Source organism: Mastomys coucha, unplaced genomic scaffold, assembly GCF_008632895.1.
Source record: "Mastomys coucha isolate ucsf_1 unplaced genomic scaffold, UCSF_Mcou_1 pScaffold22, whole genome shotgun sequence".
NCBI lineage: Eukaryota > Metazoa > Chordata > Mammalia > Rodentia > Muridae > Mastomys > Mastomys coucha.
This window is the reverse complement of record NW_022196905.1, coordinates 137157217-137163834: the sequence shown is the minus strand read 5'-3', so window position 1 is coordinate 137163834 and position 6618 is coordinate 137157217. Positions and strand designations below refer to the sequence as shown.

At 54.2% G+C, this 6618-nt stretch overlaps 1 protein-coding gene across 1 annotated transcript in view; it reads left to right on the top strand.

Annotated features, from left to right (window-relative positions):
* Nucleotides 1–5720: 5720 nt before the first annotated feature.
* Nucleotides 5721–6618, top strand: part of Tnrc18 (trinucleotide repeat containing 18) — a 101493-nt gene continuing 100595 nt past the window's right edge. The window contains exon 1 of the mRNA XM_031338583.1: nucleotides 5721–5739. The gene's annotated coding sequence lies outside the window, so the exon portion shown is untranslated. The remainder of the gene's footprint in view (nucleotides 5740–6618) is intronic.

Here is a 6618-nt window from a genome sequence, read left to right as displayed (position 1 = left end):
GAGAGAGAGAGAGAGAGAGAGAGAGAGAGAAACCTGCAAATAGACCGGCTCAGGAGATTTGGTCAGAGTCACCTCCCCATCTTTCTTGGCTGGGAGTGTGTGTGTGTGTGTGTGTGTGACCTTACTTAGATTGCCTCCACTTCCTTGGGTTTTAGGGGCCTTCTTGATGAGTGTGTCTTTGCCTGGCAAAGATACTAGACACCGAAGCAGTCTACGAGTAATAGAGAGGTTGTGGAATCGAGAGATGGCATGTATGATGTCTAGACCTCCAAATTAATCTGCCTTGGGGTCCAGGGTGTGGAGAGTGGCACCCACCTTTCTAACCATGCCCCTCCTTACCTACTAGAGAGTCTCCCAGGTTTTTTTTTTTCTGGTTTAAAAAAATATCTATTTTATATAAATATAACACACACACATTTAAAAAGCACTCATCTACTGTGTGAATATGGCACCTGTCTGCAAGGCCGTTCTCTTTTGACTACCCGGCTTCCTTGGTGGCAAGAGTCCTTTATCTGTTGAGCCATCTTGCTGGCCCCCTTTATTGATTTTTTTTTTTTTTTTGAGAAAGAGGGAGAGAGGTTGATTGACTGAATTACAGGTCTTCGTTTGTTAGGGCATAGGGTGACCTTGAACTCCTGTTCCCCTAACTTCCACGTCTCAGGTTCTGGAGGATAGCTATACGCCATCATAAATAACTAGAAAATAAATGAAAACTAGCGTTTTACTTATTTTCCTTCTTATGGAACAAGGTTTCACTATGAAGCCTTGGCTGGCCTGGGTAGACTCACAGATAGCCACCTGCGTCTGCCTTCGGAGCTCGGCTTTTATAGGTCCGAACCACCCCCACCTTCAAGACCCCTATGGTCTGGGGTCTAGATAGAGCTAGAGGCCTAGAGGTGGATGAAGCTCTTGACTACCGTATGTGGTGTGTGAGTGACTGGATTTCATTTACAGCACCAGAAGTGGGGAAAAGGGTCCAAAGAGAGCTCGAACTCTCAGCCTAAGCGACTTTCTTGGTGTGTGGCTGTGACCTCCGACATCTCTATGAATTCTTTTAGGACAGTATCACAGATCACGGAGCTGGGTATCTGTAGTGGCTTCCCCGGGAGGGCTCAGCTACAGGGGGGTGGGAGAGCCCCAATTTGGAAGTGGCCAGCCCAGATTTGGAGGCACCACGTGGGTGAGGGAGGCGGGAGGCCAGGAGCTGCCTCTGGGCGCCAGGCATGCTGTGGAATTTGCACCACATCTCCCTAGCATGCACGGGCCTGCCAGGCAGCCCCGCAGAGGCCCAAACAAAGCTGGGAGCCAGAAGGAAGGGGGAAGGGAGGGAACTTCTGAGATCAGGCAGCCCCCTCCTGGGGCACCGAGTCCCCACCTAGGTGCAGCGCCCCTCCCCAAACACACGTGCTGCCAAGCTCTCCATTAGTCACCCAGGCACTCACACACATAAATCCGATTAGTCACACCCCGCACAAACTGGCTGCGGAACACACCCGGTCACACCCAGACAAAGACCAGAGGTCCCCAAAGAGGCCTTGTTTGTCCATCGGGGTTTGTTCCCCATTCCCCAGGGACTAGCATGGTTTTTGCGGAGGGGGCACCGTAGTCTGGGGGTACACAGGCCTTTCTGCAGAAGCAAATCCCCCATTACCGGACACTGTCCCCCTTAAATAACCACAGTACCCTCTGACTTTCCAAACTCCTCACCGGGGGCACACATACCATAATATACACCCACCAGTGTCCTTGGCCACCCCTTCTTCTGTTTCTGTAGGAGTGTGTGGGTGGGTGGGGGGATTGAGTTGACACTGGGCCCCCCTCCCCCACGCCAGTTCTGGGACGGGTCTCGCAGGAAAGCCTCCCCCAAGGTCACCGCAGCTCTAAAGCTGCCGGGGAGCTGATTTATTTGCGGTTTCTTTGCAGTAACGCTATCGCTCTGATTCCGGGGAGGGAGGGGAAAAATAGGAAGAAGAAAGAAAAAGAAAAATGCTTGCGGTGGAGTTTAACCTTGGATGAAACTGGCAAAGCTTTGTTGTTTTTCCTAGGCGCTTCGTTGGGGCCTGGCAGGGACTGCTTGGCCCGGAATGTGGATCTACAGCCTTTTGCTGCTCGGCTACTACGCGGGTCAGTGCTCAAATTTCTCTGCGCCCGACCCAAAGCCCTCAGCCCCTCTAAAAGTGCTTTTGAGACATCGCTGGGAATCCAAGAGCTCCGTGAGTGAGAGCAAGGTTTCTATATCCCTGCACCCCGCATCTGACAGAGAAGCAACCAAGAGAGGGTAAATGCTTGCCCCCAGTGCAGCTGTCCCTACCCTGAGCTCCATGCACTCACAGGGACCAGCATAATGGTCTGTTGCCTGTCCCGTTGGCAAACAAAATTCTTGTAGCATGAGACGTTATTAACCGCAAATACACCCCCTTGGGTAGTTCCCCCCACGTCCCCTTAGGTTTAACAGTTATGCTATGGCAGCCATCGCCAGATGACCAATGCCTGCTTTCTGGATAGTTTGGTTCTAAGAATCAAGGCGCGTGGTGGGCTCGGGAAAACCAGACCCAAAGGAGACGTTTCGGGGTGTCCTTGGCAAGGAGTCGAGGAAGCCTATGAGGTCCTGTCTCCAAATACCGTGCCTGTAACCACTTTGAACGGTTTTTGGATGTTCCCTCCCCTAAAGTAGATCTCTTGTAAAGGGCCTGAGATTAATATGGGGTCTAGAGGTCCTCCTTCTTGGCATAAATGACCTCACAGCCACCCCAGCCTCATCGAACTATACTAAAAAAAAGTGCCTGGGCCCAGACCCCCTACCCCAGCTGCCGGTGATCTGTGAGGCCCGATACTCCGGGTGCTGGCACTGAGTGGGTGAGGCAGTTCCCTCTCGTTGGCGAATGGGGAAGCTCTTGGCTTGCTTCCCTGCGTGGTCTCGGGGTCCTCAGGCCATGACCAAGGAGAGAAAAGTGCTCGGCCCAGCCTCGGGGAGGAGGGCCAGAGTGCAGATTTATGACCCTAGCCGCTCGCTGCGCACCGAATGCATCTCGAGCCAGACAGTGGAATGTAAGACCCGACCCGGGCCAGAGGAGGAGGCCAGGGTCGGAGGCGGGGCTGAGAACAGCAGAAATCCGAAGTGGCCGGGTGCCACCGCCCCTGGGCTGCGAGTTGTCCGCTGGGGTCCGAGGTGGCGTGCGAGGCTCTGGCACCACATCCTTGGTTTTGTTGGAGGGTTTGGGCTACCCTTTGCTGGATGAACTCCAGGATATCCAGCTGCTGATGGGCCAGCCGCAGCGAGAGACTGCGATCGTGGCTGGGCCCGGCATGGCCTCTCCGGGTTTTAGCGGCGCCCGGGCCGGGAGCTCCAGGGCAGCCGGATTTAGGATCTGCGGAAATACCCGCCTTCGACTCTACGGTGGCATCGCCGGAGGCACCCTTTGGCTTTCTCTTAGGGTCCCGGTCACTTACTTAGTCTCCAGAGGAGTTCCACTCCCTGGGAGAGCTGGTTCAGGGCCACGGGTTGAGAGGGTCACTTGGTTGTCCTCTCTTAGGAATGGAAACTAGCTTTTTTTTTCTTTAAACCCCCTCCCGCCCCGTACTCCTGATGGAGGAGCATGTGTGGAAACCTGTCCACATGGCTAACATCCGGATTATGGAAGACAAGGGTTCAAGCTTTCGTGGGGCAGAAGTGAGGGGAGCGCGGGGTTCCCTGGAGCCGGACAAAGGCGCACCGCAGGGAAGGCAGTCGTACTCAAGGTTGGCCTGTCCTCTGGTTTTACAACAAAGAGCTTTGAGTTTTGTCCGTGGGGACTCCTCCAGAGCTTCCAGACCTGGACCAGATATCTGAAAGAATACACCAAAAGCCTCCGGAGTGGCCGGGGACGACCATGCCGGACCAGACAGGCCAGCCGGGTGGGTTGTCCGGGAACGGAGTTCTGGGACTTCGAGGAGGTCCCCCACTGTTTTCCCTCCAGTCAGTACAACACACACACACACACACACACACACACACACACACACACACACACAAGCTGCGTCAACAGAGTTTTTCTGGCCACGGGTCCCACCGGGTAAACAAGTGTGGGGGATGGGGCTCGGAAGATGGCGCTTGGACTCGTGGTCCCTGCGGTTGTCTCCAGCTCCGTTTCAGGATGAATATACAGGGCTTTTATAGTTAAGTGTGGCCCTGCCCGGCTGGGAGGTTATTTCCCTAGACTTGGAGGCTCTCTGAAGTGGTGGTGTAGTGTAACCTCTGCTTCTCTAGAAATGTCCCCACGCCCCAACATGGCTCCCGACCGCTGCTTAGTGTGGGGGACACAGGGACACGGAGACCTGGACACTGGTCTGCGCACCGCACGCTATGCTTAGCAGACTGGAGAGATGCAGGAGGGACGCAGCTAGTGTTCCCCTGCCGGGAGCCAGGAATCCGGGGCCATCGTTGCCCAGGCCCAGCGCACCCGGTGGCCTGAGGGCCGAGTGGCAGGTCGAGAGGGGACTGGGGAGCCGTACATTCCAGAGGGGAGTGGGTCATGTTCCACCCCAACCTCAGCCCTAATGAAACTCTGGGTCGGTATGCCACGACGACGGGGCGCACACTTGAAAAATGCAAACGCCATCGGCAAATCCGGGGCAAATTGGAATAATTTTTTATTAGCAGCTAAATGATTTATGGCACACATACCCCGCCGTCACAATTACGGCGTCTTGGAGCATCCAGGGGTGAAAACATTAAACATTTATAAAAACAGGCCTTTGTTTTTTTCCAACCCCGCAAGCCTTTTGCACAATCCCACCCCCACCCCGACTCTCTCAAGATACATATTTTTTCTTGAGCTGTATTAAAATAAGAAAAACATTCTGGATCCCGAGAGGGATGAGGGGGTTGGGGGGAGACCAGGGCCTGCGCTCTGAATATTGGAGGGCGTTGGGGGTGGGGGAAAACGAGCGACTGAGGCGTGGGAGGGTTTAACTGGGAACCCACAAAGGCCTGTGGATAAGACTCAAGGGCACTAGGCGCCCCCCACCCCCTCAGCCCGTTTCTCTCTGGTTTCCAGCAGCTCTCGCAGCTTAACAGCATTTATTTTATTTCTTGCAATCAACTCCCCCCTCCCCTAAGGCACACAGACACAATACCTCCTTTCTCTAACCCCCCTCTCTCCGTCTTTGCTCCTGGCGGTCCCCGGGCAGCACCGGTCGCCTCCGGTCGCCCCGGCTGCCACTGAGACCCGGTCGCCCAGCTCCGAGCGCGCGGACACCGCCGCTCAGTTCCCCTCGGCTCCGGCTATTTTCGTTCTTTTCTCTTCTTCTCCCTCCTCCCTCCTCCTTCCTCCCCCCACCGAGCTCCAGCTTCTAAAAGAGGGCAGCCTAGAAACCAACGCAGAAAGCTCCAGGAAGGGCAACTTGAAACTGCTCTCAAGAGGCTGAAATTTTTTTCCCCCTTCAAATTTATCCTGGAATTAAATTAGACACCCCCAGCTCTCTCTCGAATCTTCCCTCTTTTTTTTTTCTTTCTAAAAGTGGAGAAAAGAAAAATAGAACGGATGAGCGCTAACTAGCTCATTAAAAAAAAAAACTCAAAAATTGCCTTAAAAATGGATTTTCTTAAAAAAAAAAAAATAGCAGCAGTAGGAAAACGCTGAGTCCGCAGAGTTGGGCGAAAGAGCGGGCTTCTTTTGTTTTAATTAAAACCCTATAACCACGGTTGCTCTCGAGGCAGGATCTACAAGGCTCTCTGCCTTTCCAAGCTTCCTTTCCAGGGTAGGTAATGCCTAGCTAGGCTCGGGCTCCTGTGGGGCTTGCGGAGAGGGTGCAGGGGATCCCCCCCACCCTTTAGGACTGGTCCCTTTGGCGAGGACCACACTCCTTGGGTCCCAAGCCAGGTAGATCTGCCGTCGGCAGCTCCGGGCTACTTAACCTCGAAAGGTTTTTTTTTTTTTTTTTTTTTTTTCTGCTGAAAGAGCAAAATAAAAGTACAAAGTCTGGGGGATTGGTGCTCCCCTCCCCCTCTGGCCGCCGCGGCCAGCCAAGCACTTTTGGGCTTGGCTTGCTTCCTCTGAGCTCAACAGATTTTTTTTTTCCCTTTCCCGGTCTCGCCCTCCCTGGAGGGGGCGCGGCGGATGGAAGGCGAGAGAGGCCCCCAGCCAAGAGGTTTTTAATATTACACCTTAATAGGTTTCAGAAGGCCCCGTGGAGAAATGCTAATAGGGCTGAAATGTCAGAACCGAGAGGGATTCAGCTCGCGTTCCGCCGATCTAATCCTTTTTTCTGCTCTGGTTTTTCTTGGGGGGGTGTGTGGAGGGGAAAGGAGGGGCACCCACGCCAAAAGGGGCTTTGGGGAGGGGCGCGCGGTGCGCACTCGGCCGCAGAGCCCCACAGCCCGGGTTTCTATAGGAACCCTTTTTATAAGATGCAACTCACCGCTGCCGACCGCCGCGGCCTGTCCAAAATATTAATCAGTAAAGCCTTCTGACACCGCGTTTCAGGGAGGGGACCCGCAGGCTGGGGCGCAAGAAAAAAAGGCCTTGTCGCCTGCCTGCCCATCCCACCCCACCGCGACTGCTAGGGGGACAGGGAATGAATCGCTGCTTTATTTGAAAAGAAGAGAGAGGAGAGAGAGAGAGAAGAGGAGAGAGAGAG